Below are 16,362 nucleotides of genomic sequence, written 5' to 3' on the forward strand. Positions count from 1 at the left end.
AGCAGAACTGTAACAACATTCAAGAAGAGAAAAAAACCCAAACTTTCACCATGACCAAAAGTTGCCATCAAAAGAGAAAAGGACCAAAGAGTAGTGAAGATGGTCAAAGACCTAGAGCACCTTCTGTAAGGACAGCTGAATTAATTCAGACATGTTTGTCTGGAAAAGAGACCTCTGACAGGAGACACGGTAGGGACGAACAAAACCCAAACCAACATGCAAACAACAATTCCCTAAATAGGGGCTTATAACAGTAAACTAGTTGACAGCAGGTTCAGTTACCAAAAGGAGGTGGTTAAACTTTGAAATGCCTGGTAACAGGAGAGAGGTCAAAAGCACATGTGGGTTCAAATAAGAGCTAACTAGACTGATGTGAGATGAAGGCCATTTCTAGCTGCTGGAGACAGGACAGTCCTCCGGCCTCCCACAGCTCAAGTGTTTGTGCACCATATTCTTAGTTTTCAATGAAGCAGGCAAAAGTCTATAGGATCTTCTGAGAACAGCAGCAGCAAGAAACAGGAATTAATCTCCCCCACTGCCCAGCGCTCCTCAGGAGGACTGTAGGCAGGAGGTACAGGCAGCCCAAATCCTCCTTGCAATACCAAATTAACTGCTCTCATTTAGCTGCCTTAATTGCAGTTGTGAGCAGACACAGACCACACAAGCACGTACACAGCTAAGCCCGATGCTTGCACAGGAAGCATCAGACCTACGCTCGCATTCATACAGATGATGCCACATCCTCATAGGAAGGGACCTGCAATATAACCTCCCACAATACTTAAGCTTTGCTGTCAAGCCAGGAAGCCTCAGGTGGTGCTTGAAGATGAGTCTCCTGAAAATATTTTTATATTCCAGTCACAGCCCAGTTATTTAGCTATTTAGGGCCACAGAGACAGTCTTGCATCAGAATGACTTGGTAAGGACTCCCCTGAAACAGGTTATTTTCCCATTCTATTCCACAGCAATCACAGGCAGACTGTGTTTCCAGCATCTCCTCTGTTCCATGTCTCTGCCAAGAACAGCCCTTCGCTCAGTTATCTCCTACTGACCTAAATTCATACACATAGTCTTCTTGCTTTAATCACAGTCTTTTGCCCTACAAAAGGACTCCAAACCTGAAATCCTTGCCTTCTGTATCATTCCTCCAGCTTTCAGGCCCACAAATGTGTAACAGCTTCTGATGGTCAATGCTGAGCCTGCTGCACATGACACCAGCCATAATAAATGTTCTGCAGGCCAAATTATGCCCTCGGGGAAGTCTACGCAGCCCTGTGGCCTTCTGCAGACTGCACAGCTGTCAGGCTGCAACTTACTATGTTCTACGTAAGATATGCAAGGAGAAAGAAAATTCAATAGTATTGACTTATTTTAGCTACTGAAGTCAGCAGATCTGACTCTAAACGCACATTGGGATTAGATCTGTCGATTAAGACCATGGCATGATGGCACCATTGGTCAATAACGGCATCATTTGTTCTTCACATGACCTCTATGCTACTCCCAGTTTTATTATTCACCACCGTGTTTGTTACAGTAGCTATGTACCAGCCAAGAAGAGAGTCCCCACTGCGTTTGGCACATTACAGAAGGAGGGTAAAAAGACTGTCCTGAATCCAGGAGTATAACAAGCTAAATCAATGCTGTAACATGTAGGAATAGAACATCTGAACCAAGGACATCCTGCATGTCACATTATACTGGTCAGATACAGGAGAAGTCAGGAAGCTACAAATACATAAGCTTGTTTTTCCCCTTCTCCCACAGAAGCGCAGGAATTCTCTGCCCTGCTCCCAAGATGTATTTAAGCCAACCTGATGACACAATGCAGTTTCAGTGTGTTATTTTGTCCTTGTCTTTCATTAACAAACACCCTCAGTTTTAAAATTCATCATCCCATGTTATCCTTAGGGCAGTCGCCTGCTAGGACTGTTATAATAAACTTAATTGGGCAATGGTCTCAGTCAACTGGTACAGCTCCCACACTCGCCTGTTGTGTCTGCGCCTGTATTTTACAACCAAAAGTAGAGTGTCCTCCTGGCTGGCGGACACCTACAGTATGCAGTTAACTATTTCAGTCTGGCTATGCCATTGCATCAGATGGGCCAAGATGTTCCAATTAACCAGTACTTACTAGCTAAAGTCCCTCACAAGTAGCAAGTTTACAAGTATTTTGTAGACATAAAGCATACTCATTATTACAGCCCATTATCATGCATGCAAGATATTTTAATGTGTAAAAATCCCCCATGAAATAACAATTTTCTCCTCCACTTTCAGAGAAAACCTGCAATCCTTCCCATGAACTAGGCAACACTTTCCAGCTCTTTTTTTCTTACCCTTTCCAGCCCACAAGTCAAGTCAAGCCTCATTTGCCTGATTTCACAGCACAGCTTTATGAGTAACCCCTACATGTGTCATGGCAGGCTCCTCACCCGTCCTCCTCACCAAGTTCAACACCTCCAACAAAGCTGGAAGAGAGGAGGTGAACCTTCGCTCTCCTGACCCTACAGCCTCCTCCACTCTGCAGCACGGGAAGCCACATCAGCTCTCCACTCTCCTGAAATGTGCACACTACTGGAAGCAGGATATATATAAAATTTACCACTAAGAGAAGCTGGAGCATGCTCCTCCCAAAACACCAAAAGCCAAGGAAGCTTGTCTTTCTAGGACAACACTGTCCAAGCATGCAGACCTAACACTGCACCCCAGTGAAGTCAATTTTAAGCCATTAGGCCCTACAGAAAAATCTTGTTCTTGAAATATTAAGGTACTCACTGTACAAGGTGATCAACTGGAAAACGGGAATCTGTCCCTCTTCTGTACCCAGCTCTCTACTTATTTGTCTGGAGCCTATTAGAGAAGGAAAAAAAGTTGTAAATACAGACAAAGTGACCAAAAAAATTAGTTCAGCTAAGCAATGCAAAACAGACACAGACACACACACCCCTGACACTGAGGTCAAGAACTGAAAGAGCCTGCAAAGCTCACAACAAGGTCTCTCAAGCAAATGCTGTGATACTCAAAAACAGCTATGGTACCAGCTGCCTCTGGAGGCTCTGAAGAAAGTCAGACCTGATCCAAGCCAACAGTAAAGCAAGATATTTATATAGAGACTAACAGCAACAGCTACACAAAACCATTTACTACAGAGACAATGAAACAGCTCTTTGTGACACATCCTGATCACCAATGCACCATTACACACGTGGTCAAGAGCATTACACAGGAAAACAAGTTCTTCCTCACTGGCCACAAGAACAACTTGATCAAGACACAGCCCTGAAGGGTTAGATGGGCTGAGATCCAGCATGCACCAAAGAAGGTCTTTTAATAGATTGGTTGTTTCAACACACTTTATCCCCTTAATAAGGAGCCACTGCACTTCTGCTTAAACCCATTTTGATTAAGCAAAAGATTACCCATAGAACTGCACTGGGATGCAGACAAAAGGAAAATCCGTTGCTAGACATACATGTTAGTATAAATCACACAGAGACCAATTATTCTTCAGGGAAACATTAAATCCCTGTTCAATTAATAGACACACCTCTTAAGATGAGCATTAAATAATTCTCTACGATGCACCAAGACAACTGGCTACTTCAGTAAATTGGAATAGAAATAACGCCATATAACTCCCTACCACATCACCCTGCCGACAAAATCCCAATCAAAACTTGCCCTTAAAACAACAAGAGGTCAGTAAGGAGGGATGGGAAGCAGGAATGTTACTACTGCAGGGCTATTGTATGCTTTTATTAAAGACTCCTCATCAGAAAAATTAAATGAAATGGATACCTTTCATGTTTATCAATAACAGAGCTAATGGTTTTTATGTAAATGCCATTACTTTCAGCCAGATCTGCAACAGACGCAAGCTATAAAGCCCCATCTCTCCCCTTGGAAGTGACTCCCCTTCAGGCAGCCAATCTAAATGCAAATTATAATCAAATGGCAAAACCAAGAGTTTTTCTGGATGATACTGAAAACGTAAAGCTAGGGACAAAGCATACCTATTTGAGAACAACCCTCCTCTTCTGGAAAGACCTGCTGAACCCATGCTGCTTTTTCATCCCAAATACATATAAAAATTAAAGTTCAACTTCGTTTTCTTTTACAGTCATATTATTTACCTATACAGCAAAAAAGTATCATCTTCTCATCTTCTTCCATGCTATTGCCCTCTGTGTCAAAACAAGAGAGAAAATGTTCTTCTACCAAGCTACAGAGAGAGGATATCTCTCAGAGATATTTCACCCACAATGGGAGCATCTCATCAGCAAGGATATTCAACCAGAGCAGTAATAAAGCCCCAGGTGGACTTGGCAGAATGAACAGCACTTCCAAGGAGAAGCTTCCCCCTGAAAATGCGAAATAGAGTTGTTTGTGTAAGTCAGAGGAAAAAGGTGTTATGACAGGGTGGTTATTAGGAGGCGGAGATATAAAATCAGCACAAGGAGCACCATTCTTGTAGTGTAAAAGGTTTTTTGAAGAACTCTTAAATGCTGACCCCTGCCTGGAGCACCTATCAAGTCAGGTGCTTTGTTGGCACTAATTAAAACAAGGTATTAATGGCAAATCTGAAATCAACTAATATTAGAAACGGCACTATTTAGTAAGTAGAATGCACAAAGGAGAAACTAATGATCAAAACAAAGGCCAGAGATATGACAACCTGGCTACAGCACCAGTCTGCAAGTAAGTCTCAGAGGGGACTTGCTTTAACTACCACAAACAGCTGAACACCAAAACTACCATTCCTAAGAGGAGCACATGTCCTTGGAGGGATGCAACTAATTAACAATACAGCTATATACATGCTCGTTACATGGGTGAAGAGCACAGCTCATTGTATGTTTGGAAAGTGCATACTACAGGAATAATCATCGAGCAGAACCTTGCTCATTAACATAAAAAACCGAGAGACCATTTCTGCAAACGGATGGATTTTGTGAATTAGCCAGTGAGAGAACATGCAAAGCTGGGAAGCCAGAGAGACAACACAGCCCAGCAGGCACTTGGCTGACTTCTTTGGCTACCTGTAATTAAATTATTTATCATTGTCTCAATGTCTGTGAGTGAATGTGCAGCCTGTAAACAAAGTACCTCCTATTACACAAGGCCCTGAAAAATCTGGTTAGTAGAGTTTGACTGCCCATCAAAAGCAGTCATTAAATTAAAAAACACAACCCTGATGACCTTCTCTCAGAAACTTTTCATGTGGGCCAGCCTTTCAGAATACTCATCAATTTCTTTTTCAGCTGTTCTGACATACTTTGAGGTTAAACAATTACTCACAGATCTATTGTTTCATGCACCAAAATGCTGGCTTTCAGTCCTCGATCATGACTTGGAATTGCTAAAGCTGCCTTCTCCCTCTCCTCCTCTACAAGCCTGGTGAAGCAAGTCTTGGTGTGTAGCCACACGGTGAGCCTTTTCGAGCAAAAGCAGACTGGGGCCCTAACTTCTTGGTGCTTGTCAGCACACTGACCACACGCAGGATCAACCTGTGAGCAGTGAGAAAAGGAAGCCCTTCCAAAAGAAGCACATCTTCTCTTTTCCCCATTTTGGACATTTCAGCAATGCAGTTCACAGTACAAGCCCATGAACAGATGTCCTGGCAGAAGTGGCGAGTAGCAGCACTGGGGTGCAAACCAGCGGTCAGGCAGAGCAACTTGGGGAGACAACTCTGCTGCTCCAGAAAACACACTGTGCAACCACACAGTGGTGCGTCAGTGGCAGTGCCACTCAGCCACCCAGGATTTCACACCCAGCCACCATGCACAAACATAATCTGATTTAGCAGTCATGTTCCAACATCAGCTGTCAAACCACAACCACGGTACACTTGCTGTAGCAGTGTGCGCAGCAATGTGCTTGTAAACCAGAGCTGTTCCTGTAGCAAAGCTACTTCCTCCCAGAACTGAAGATTCAAAAATCAGAAATGGCATATCCATACATTGGTGCCCAGCCACGCCACACACATCCCAGCCACCACTCGCACACTCCTGTGTACAACCGGGACCACTGACTTAACCAAGAAGTTACGTGCCAGCAATATAAAGATTTTCTTCTGGGTGGCAGAAACTTCCAGCAATCACTTAAATTTTTCAATTTTACAATTCGAAATTTGAAATATTTCCCCTTGCAAAATGCTTCCTAATGGCTCCTGTTCGTAGCTGTAAATTTCAAGACCATGCTAAATTCACTTGGCACTATATTTTTTATTTTTCCCCAAAACACTTTCATCACATGCACTCACACGCAGCGTGGCTTCCCCCGCTAAGGCTCAGGGGTTTCCCTTTGCAAGAGTTCAGGTTTATGCCCACCAAAACGGTCTGTTCAGCAGTCTTTTCTTACTGCCTTTTGTGAGAGTCTTCATGCTATGACAAACGTGTAGAAATGCAAAGCAGAAGTCCATACAAAAAGAAACCAGTGTGTGAGGTAGTTTTGTCTTAAAAAAAAGAGAGGCAGGAATGACTTATCACCTCATTAAAGAGCTCCAGTCTGCATTTTTATTAGATATATTTAGACACCAACGGTTAAAAGAAAAAAAGAAAAAGCAGTTATATTCTTAACATATGGCCCTGGATCAGTCACATGGATATAAACGAAAATAGGCACAGCAGATTCTCCAAACACAGGCAAGGAAATAATTTTAATGGTGCACATGACCTAGAAAATTTCAAGTAATACCAATTCACACAAAGGTGTGACAGAATTCAGCTACTGCAGGGCTGTGCCTCGTCCCCATTCTCCTGCATCGCATATGTCTGTGTATATCACAGACGCTCTTCCTCCCTCTTGCTGTCTCCTGTAGTAACTCCTGCTTGCTCCTAATGAACACTCACAAACTGTATCCTTCTTTCCAAGGAAAAGAAACTGCTTTCAGCACTGCCTGTAGGCAAAAGGTCCAACTAATGCTGGACTTTGCAGCATACCGTACCTAAGGCATCACAGCGTTTGCTTGAACACTTCTTGGAAACACACCAGCACTAAACTAGGGTTTTCACCACTCTCCTGCGCCAGGATCTCGCCACACCTTGCAGTTAAGGTATTTCTCCAATACTCCTGTTGGGCTGTTTTCTGACTTCTATTACATAGAGTTTGAAGAGTTCACAAGCTGTCCAGTGCAGTAAAAAGGCAAGTCATGCTGTATTCATTTTCCAGTGGAGAAACTGAGGCACAGAAGACTCATATTCTGCCTAAATTAATTTCCTGTCTCCGTGGTAAAACTGAGCTGATATCCCAGGCATCAACCTCTTAACTACCAAGCGTCTTCTACGGCATTGCTGTAGCCCAGTGTCATCCCAGGCAGCTCCCTCCTCACTCTAGCCTCTATCCTGCAAGAAATATGCTGCTCCAAGAGAAAACTTGTTTCAAAATCAAGAGTCCATGTATATAATTCTGGCCCACACAAAGCAGAAATTACTAATGTAAGCGGTACCTCCCTAGCTTAATGGCAATGATAAATTATGGCCAATCATATACATGGACACTTGCACTGAACAAAACAAGAAGGCGCACCCAGAGCAAGCATGCCTTGCAACCACTAAACACACATTTCTGTACTGTACATGGGCAGCAACTGCTGTCCAGAATATTTTAACAGCAGAAAGTGCGCTGCTTGCTGTAGAAGGAAAACGCACCACCATCACCACCACACAAAAAAAACCTGAATACATTCCTCCTCATAGTCAAAGCCAAAACATAAGAAACAAGCAATATAATTATTTCCACTCAAGGAGGAAAACAAACCCAAGAACACACATACAGAAAGAAACAAGCCTCCAAAACTCGATTTGCAAAATAGTTCACGGACTTCTGTGCAGGATGACAACCTCACAGAAGTACTCAGGAACAGCAAAAACTACAGATAAGCCAACGCCAAGGCTGACGCACACTGCAGAGCCCTTAACCCCCCCCACCTCCTCCCCACCCCACCGCTGGTTAGTTCAAAAAAACCAAAACTCCCCTGCCCAACATCCCAACAGCAGTGAGGCCAGCTGTAATACATGCTGGCTCCATTTCAAGTGCTGACTCTGTTTCTGCCCCCCACTAGTGACCCCATCATAGCCTGCAGCAGTGTCTGCACCGAGGCAGCACCCCAAAGCCAGTGCAGAGCCTGCAGAAGTGGGTGCCCTAAATACTGCACATCCTTCAGCACGTGACTGTGTTTCAGTTTGCCTAACGTCACCCTTTCTGGAGTGGCCTCTATTACAAGCAGAAAGAAAAACATTTTCCTGACTTTTGCATCAAGCACAAAATGCATCAAGCCCATCAGGGACTGCTAGTCCACGCACCTGCCCAGTGATGCTCATCCACAAGAGGTACACCATCCTCTCCATCCCAGGAGGATACATTCAATGTGTCTGGTCCAGAACCAGCCCAGGTTCCCCAGCTGGAATAGTACTGGACCCCAAATCCTTGAAGGCTGCAGGCAAACAAGCCTTCAGCAGGAGCGGAATCAGGCTCTCACTCCACTGTGCTTCCTCCAGATAGCGGAAGGGCTGCTCAGACACACTCACTCTTCACGGACAAGTAAAAGCACTTTAAGGAGGGCTTTTTTCCCCTCCCTTCACTTTGTTTTAAATGGGTGAAGAATTTCCTCTGTGAATGCTCCCAATTGTGGCTCATGCTGAGTTATTTTTAAAAGCACAGAACCAGATTTTCAAGACCCTGAATGAGGAAATGCAAAGCTTTTATTAAGCAATAATAGCCCAGACAATGGTCACAATTTCCCAAGGGTCTGAACACCGCAGCTGACAATAAGCTTTATTCCTTCACAAAAACCCCTTCATGGGCTCAGAGGGTTTGCTTTGTATGATCTAGGCTCAAGTTAGAGAGTTAAAACAAAAAGCCCTGTGGTCGGTTTCGGTGTGATTTCCTCCACCAATGCACATCCAATCAGATAGAAAAATCACAGGGAAAAAGACCCTTTGCACTACCTCATTCCCTCCTTTGCTAGTGCAGCAAGGCCCCTCCAGGACATCACCCCATCCAGCTGGACCTTTCCCTCACGGATGGATCACAGCTGACAAACTGGCCAATCTTCCAGGGTCAGGAGAGTGACACAAAGCCCTTCCACTCTCTTATTGATATTTGAACCATCACATGATGACTCTCACTAAAATGGCCAGAAACGTACTTGAAACCTCCGACACGCTACCACATGGTATAATCACAGTGACCATAGCAGCTCCTTCCTTCTCAGAAGGAGCTGCAACTACGAGGAGCTTGTACAGTCTCCAAAAGGACTCAACAGCCAAGGTCTGGCCTTGTGCAAGCCACTTCTCATTCAATAAGATGGTAATCAGTTATGGCCAACTGCAACATTACACCTACACTAGCTGGTCTGACTGTCTACAGCCAGCAAAAGCAGCAGACACTTCTGGGGTGCATAAAACTTCATTAGTTCAAGATGTCTACTTAGTACAAGATGAGTGTGCTACAGAAATGGTTGTTTTTCTCTGCTGACTATAAAGCAGACCTCATAGAAAGAAAGAAAAAAAAAAAACAACAAAAAAACCCAAAAGAGAAACAACTTTGTAGACAACTGGATCTGTTACAAAAGAATCCCAACCTAAATGTCTCCCACTCAAACGCAGCCCTCACCTTAAATAACAAAGACACTAACACCATAAATTGCAGAATCACAGAATGGCCAGGGTTGGAAGTGACCTCTGGAGATCATCTAGTCCAGCCCCTTGCTAAAGCAGGTTCTCCTCCAGCAGGCTGCACAGGATCACGTCCAGGCAGGTTTTAAGCATCTCCAGAGGAGAGTCTTCATCAGTTCTTCAAACTAGATTCCTTAGTTCTTCAAACCAAAACCAGAGTGTTTCTATCCTCTCATCACCTCTCCTCTTCCTTGTCCCAGCAAAAGCTCGGTGTGGCTGCACAGCAAGCTGAGGTTACAACTAATTTCAAAAACAAGAAGAAAGCTTAGATTCAATCTGATCACTTTCCAAACTGGTCTGCCACACAGCCAGGAGGGAGAGATCACAGTGCCTCATTTTTCCAGCTTACCACAGTTTGAAGGGTTTGTGAAAACACTTCCTAATCTTCTACATATCTATCAGTCAGTCTGTAACCAAGACAGCTTATGTACCCAAAAGGAGAAAATACTTCAGCACCCTTCACAAACATTTGCAACACTCCTGCTGCTGGTGTGCCCTCACCAAAACAGCCTCCATGAGCTGCAGATGTGCTATATGAGTGCCTACTGCATCTCTTTCCCCCTTCCACTACTCATAGAGGTACAGACACTGGAAAATGGTTTCAAGTTTGTGTAAAACTTCTTAAGGGAGAGAAGGAAAAGGTGTTTAGACAATCTAATTCAAAATACACTTCATCCCCTTTCCTTTTTCAACCCTGCCTGTAAAATCAGACATAAGGAAACAGCCCTACCATCCTTCACTTTTTTTACCATAAATTTCAAGGACTCTTGACTCAATGTAATCCCTTAACCTGGCTCAAAATGCTACTGAAAAATTATTACTAGTCTGCTCATCTTTAAAACAGCAGTCCATGTTACACATGCATGCAACTGCATACTCTGTCCAGAAAAGTATGCAGAAATTCAGGATATGTGCCGAAAATGGATGTACTCAGAAACTGAGGATGCCAAACACACCCAGATATTGCCATTCAGAGAATTCACAGAAGCACTTTTTGTGCAGCAACATCTGTAAATTAAAGCATATTATTTTCCACCCTCATAATCAAGAGATTTGCTAGATTATCTAGAGATCTGTCTGATCATGACAGACAAAGCTGTTGAACCTCATGCAGCTGCCTGAAATGCACACTCAGGCAACGAGCTTACTCGTGACACCAAACAATAAACACAGCCCCTTCAGCGCTCACTTCCAATTAACAAAACTCCTGGTGCAATGAGGAAAGAGCCCATCATAGCAAGAGGAGTGCCCACAGGTGACAAACGTGCATGCCAGCAGCCGCTGCTTGGCAGACAAACTGCAGTCCCATCTAACAAAGCGAGGACAAGAGACAGACTGCAGTCAGTGCTTCATCTGTGGTCACCAAGAAGCCAGAGAGACTGGAATACCGTTAGGAGGCCAGACAGAACTTAAAATGGCAGCCTTGACAGCAAGTGTTCATTTCAATTAACAAGCTGTATTTGCAAGGCCAGGCTCCAAAATGCTCCTCAGCATCCAATCACCTAACTGTTGCTTAAAGACATGCCGTTATAAGAAGGTATTGGTTACCTGCTGGCTGAATAACTAAATCCTAGCCAGATGCTTAAACTACCAGCAAATGGGTCAGTCATATCCTACATCATTCAGGGCCCTCCAACAGGGAACAGTCATGCACCACCACTCATGCACCTGTGGGAATGGTTTGAGAGGTTCCTCACAAACCCATTTGTTAAATGATACTTCATTTTGTGGTTCAGGGGAAGGCAAGACACAGCCCATCTTGTTGCTGAGAAGCCTTTTCATTGCTATCTTTCCAAATCATGTTATGCAACAAGTAATTCACTCCCACACATGTAGGAGCAAAAAAATGCCCTTCAGCATTAATAACAACTCTAGATTACTGTAATCTTAATAGAAATAAGATCACAGAAATTTTATTTATCACTCTGCAAATTACTTAAATCAAGCAAAAAAAAAAAGTACAAGATTAAATTAAGACTCCTTTCCAGCTCTACCCCTCATGCTTGCCTGTGGAAGTACACACAACAAAATTAAATACAGTTGTTAACTTTCAGGTGCAGTATAACAGCTATTTATTGACCTACAGAAGATCCAAGCACATACCTCAAAGAGCATGTGCCAAGGATAAGTTATTCCAGGTACCTGAAGAGACGCTGCTCTCAAATGAGAGTGGTGACAGATACCATCTTTGGAAAATTCAGGACTGTATCGTGCTGAGCCTTCATTGCCATCAGTGACCTCTACAGTAATACAATAAATATTTTAGCATATAATGAATTTGCTGCATTACATTTGCTCTCGTACTGAAGATCAGCTAGGAACTGATGAATTGTAGGCGTAAAGCTCACACAAAGCTGAAAGCTACAATGGAGATCTTCCTGCCTGCATCAAAACTGCAGCAAAAAGCTGGGGGTGGGGGTGGGATGGAGGTTAGGAGAAAAAGAGGTGTCTTAAACAAACAAACCCTCATGAGCTCACCATTCACATAAGCTTCCACCACATTCACAGGACCAGCAGTGAGATCCCTGCAGTCACTCAAGCAGGACGGGTGCTGAAGCTGCATCTTTATTGTTTTGAATCCTAAGATTCATTTCTGCCAGCAATAAAACTCTCAAAAATAACCTTAAAACCCCATAAGCTTCCCAGGAGTTCAAAGGACAGGCTGCATGACAGCTCAGAAACATGAGGGAAGTTGTATGTTTTAGCTCCAGTTCTGCTATCAGCTCGTTCAGATGACTTACGACTTCAGACACCTCTTTGCATCTCCACTTCTTAGCCTGCTTGGAGGCATCAGTGCTTTGCCATTTGCAGTAACATCTCCAAAGCACAGAGTTCTTCCTATCTCCTCAATCCATGGCAAGGAGATGCCAGTCTCTTTCTAGATACCCTTATCTGTACAGAGGGTAAAGCATCCCAGAACACATGAAGCTGGCAGATAATCAGCACTGTGTCTGCTGATCTACACCACAATCTCAGCCAGCCAGATTGTCTCATTTTTTGGGATCTCATTTTCAACAGATTAAGAGAAATTATCCCACGGGCATGGTAATGGACCAGAACGCAGGAGATCATTTCAAGACATCTGCAATAGCACACAATTAACAACAACTCCTCAATTTTGTCTTGTCTTATGACCTCACTCATTAGGAAGAGTTTTTATCACCCTCAAATAACATCTTTACAAACACTCCCCCCCCCATGTCTCTGCCAAGTCTTTCCTTACTGCCATTATAAGCCCGAGGCTTCTCTTACCTTGACACCATCGCAAGGGGAAGAAAGATGTTAATTTCCTCCACCATCTGTAATGAAACTGCCTATAGACACACGCCAAACAAGCTAGAATTACACCATTAATTTCAGCTCAGTCAGCTCACGCTACAAACTAAGTCAATATTTGACAGATATTTAGCAAGGACTACAGTTTATTCAAATTCAGTGCATTGTGCCCACAGAAGCAGATATAGCAACGGATGAGAGACAGCAGGACACACTGCTTGGGATTTGGGGGACAAACACTAAATAACCACAGAGTTCTTCTGGTTGGAGACCTCCTGTTATCAAAAAAAGGGGTTAAGGGAATGGAAAGGCCACTGTCTCCTGAGATCAGCCCTCCAAACCAGGCCTGCTTCATGAGCAACAACCAGCCTTCCTGCTAACAATAGGATGGCAAGTGAGAACATCTCATCTTTCACGGGCAGGGTTGCTAAGGCGATCAAACAAAAGGCCCGTTGTCTGCACCAATCCAGTTTCTCAACACATCCCCATCACTGCTAGCTATAGGGCAGTTCAGCCCATACATGAAGCTCCAGCTAAATCCAGTCTCCATCAATAAACCAAGCTCTCTGAGCAGTTAAGGTTTTCTGTTATCTTCACAGCTGCTACACAGCTGGCAGAGAACAAGGAAATTCTGAGGAAAAGGATTTATGTGAAAGTAATGCCAAAGAGCAGGAAGTCAAGTCAGCAAGCAGAGTGTGAGGAATAAAATAACAATAAACGGAACAGATCAAGCACAACTTCACTATAAACTGCAACGGGCCCACTCCTTCTACTCTTAGTTTTCAACAGAAAACATGGAAAAAATAAGATACCATCAACTGCAGGACAGCCTCTCAGCTTCCCACCCCTTTCTGTGATTTTATAAGCTTCTGAAATCCAGTTGTTTGGAACAAGCACATCCCAGCAGATATCGATGCTGTGAGTCAGCAACATCTCTTCACAGATGTGATCTCTCCCAAAGCGACTGTTTTTCACAACAACATCTCCAGACCAAGTGCAGCGTCAGCGCGACTCGCTCTCAGAGCTTTCTGCCAGCACTGTTTAGAGGAAGAAAAACTGCTGAAACCACCCAGCATGCCAGGTTGGTTAATGACATTGCAAAGAAATACGTTTACTCCAGATTGTGTTAACTTTTAATACAAATCTGCTCCAACTTCGAAGACAGAGATTTTTTGCTTTTCAATATAAAAAGCTAGAGAAGATAGAAGCTATTCCTTTAACTGCCACTTCAATTTCTCATGATAGCATCTTCTTCCCTCCTCTATCATCACAGAGATATTAAAGCTTCTGGATCTCTCTAAACCTGCTGCATGCACTGGTCCATCTTGCTAGCTGGCAAAGTTCTTTGCTTAGAGAAGCCCTGGGAAATGGTGTCAAAATGGAAGATTAAAGGAATAGGTCAGTGAAAAATCCCAAGAAACAGACCATCCCAGGGGAATGGGGGGAAGTGTTGATACAAACCTCCCTCTTACACAACCAACCACAGTTAAGTGCCCTCCTGTCAGCAGATGCAAAGCATTACACAGGTCAGAGCTGCTACCAGGAGAGAAAGCTGCTCATAAAAAACCAAAGCTACATGAGCAAAAACTAAGTGTTCCTTGTTTTGTACATAACTATCTGGGAGAGGAGAGTTCAAACACCCAGTGAACAGTCCACATGCAGCCCAAACCAGCTGCAGAGCATGGAGCCTCCCCAGTGTTCCTGGACCTTGCAGGGAACTAATTTTGTTTGGCAAAAGGAAGGCGCCTGCAAAGACACAAGATCCAAATTCAGAAGAAACCCTGTTTTGCTGTGCTGCAGCTCACCAAAGGGATGGTTTTTGTTTTAATTCAGTTGCAGAGTAGAACTTAAAAACAAAAGGATACATATAAAGGCTTATAGCAATGTTTTCTCACACCCCTGGACAAACTTTTCAGCTACAAAAGCCCAAGGAAATCACACTGACAGCAGTGGACACCTAGGTATCCTTCATTTGAAAAGACAAAGAACAAAGCTCTGCAGCATCTGGGAATTAGAAAGCCTGACAGATTTCACTCTTGTTTATCCCCAGGCAAATTAGCTACTGTTTAAACATACAGCTTGGGCATTACATCATCTGTTTGCAGGGGATTTTTTTTTTTTTTTTTTTTTTTTTGTAAAGCTAAACCATTCTTGTGTTCACAGCTTGAGGAACATCACTCATTCCTAACAGACTCAACAAAATGAAGGGGTGGATCAAACTTTCTGCAGGAGCCTTGCAAGCAGGGAAGCACACACTTCAGCTGCTTTGCAAGTTCAAACAGTAGATGATCTTATCTGGAATCTAGCAGGAAACAGAGTGCCCCTTAGGTTTGTCTATTCAGATTAAAGGATGAAAAGCCTACATTTTCAAGTTATGATGTGCAAAACCCAGCCTGGCTTGATATCACATACCCTTCGGCTCACCCAGCTCCAGTTCAATGTGGATCTAAGGAGACATGCGGTTGGGTCCCATTTGATTCTTACACTTGTTTCTGTCATCTATCCAAATAACCCCAGCATTTCAGCTCTTCTAGATACCATGCTGGCTTAATGGATCAGACAGAGAGACAGGGAAGGACCAGCTGCAAACTGAGCTACTGGAGTATTTTTGGTGTCTGTTCTCTTGTTCCAGCTTGGACACTCATTTTGGAGACTTATTTTCCCTTGAGAGACACAGATCTCCATCAGTCCAATATTGTTTCTCAACAATTGGCAGAACCCTAATTTTGCAGCACCTGCTCTTTGACGCTTGTTTCAGAGTTTTCTTTGGTGTATTTGAAGGACCAGGCTCTCACAGCCTCTCAAGTACAGCTTTGGAAAACACACAGTGCAATGGGCTCTCATGTGAAAACTCAAATGCTGAGCTGATCCGAGAGATTTCACACAATCTGTTTATCTGACCCTTCGATCTCAAGAGCTGTCAAATTTTAGAGAGGAAAAAGGAAGAATGCCAGGAGAGAATTTCTAAAGAGTAAAACGAAGATCCATTGGTCTCATCCTCAAGAAGAACAGATTTCACACAGGCACACAGTTTATGTAGAGCAAGGCCCCCAGATGCTTGACCTTTCCCTACATACCAAACACACAGTGGGCTGTGACTACAAGCCAGTGACATCAAGGAGTGATATTATTTCACAGTACTTTTACTAAATTTTTTTTTGGTAAAAAAAAGTGAGCTTTTTTCCCCCCCACCCTAAACCTGCCAAGGTTCTATGACCTAATTACATTACAACTTCTTAAAGTTAAAAAAAAAAAAACACACACACAAAAACCCACCACCACACCAAACTAAAAAAAACTAAAAACCAAACAAAACCCCAAAAAACAATCCAAAACCCCAAACAAAATGCAACAACAAACCACAGGCCTTTCATCATCACACCTCTAGACATTCAAAAATACAGTG

At 43.4% G+C, this 16,362-nt stretch overlaps 1 protein-coding gene across 13 annotated transcripts in view; it reads right to left on the reverse strand.

The window, feature by feature from the left end:
* The window catches only part of EXTL3 (exostosin like glycosyltransferase 3), a 131,207-nt gene that overhangs the window by 105,626 nt on the left and 9,219 nt on the right, over window positions 1-16,362 (reverse strand). For 8 of the 13 annotated variants that reach the window (XM_056342842.1, XM_056342850.1, XM_056342834.1 and 5 more), the window contains exon 2: window positions 2,779-2,853. The exons of 3 other annotated variants lie outside the window; for them this stretch is intronic. The gene's annotated coding sequence lies outside the window, so the exon portion shown is untranslated. Of the gene's footprint in view, window positions 1-2,778; window positions 2,854-8,306; window positions 8,494-16,362 lie in introns of those variants that run through there. 2 more of the 13 variants (XM_056342847.1, XM_056342838.1) reach the window with 1 other exon arrangement.

Source organism: Falco biarmicus, chromosome 6 (genome assembly GCF_023638135.1).
Source record: "Falco biarmicus isolate bFalBia1 chromosome 6, bFalBia1.pri, whole genome shotgun sequence".
Classification (NCBI taxonomy): domain Eukaryota; kingdom Metazoa; phylum Chordata; class Aves; order Falconiformes; family Falconidae; genus Falco; species Falco biarmicus.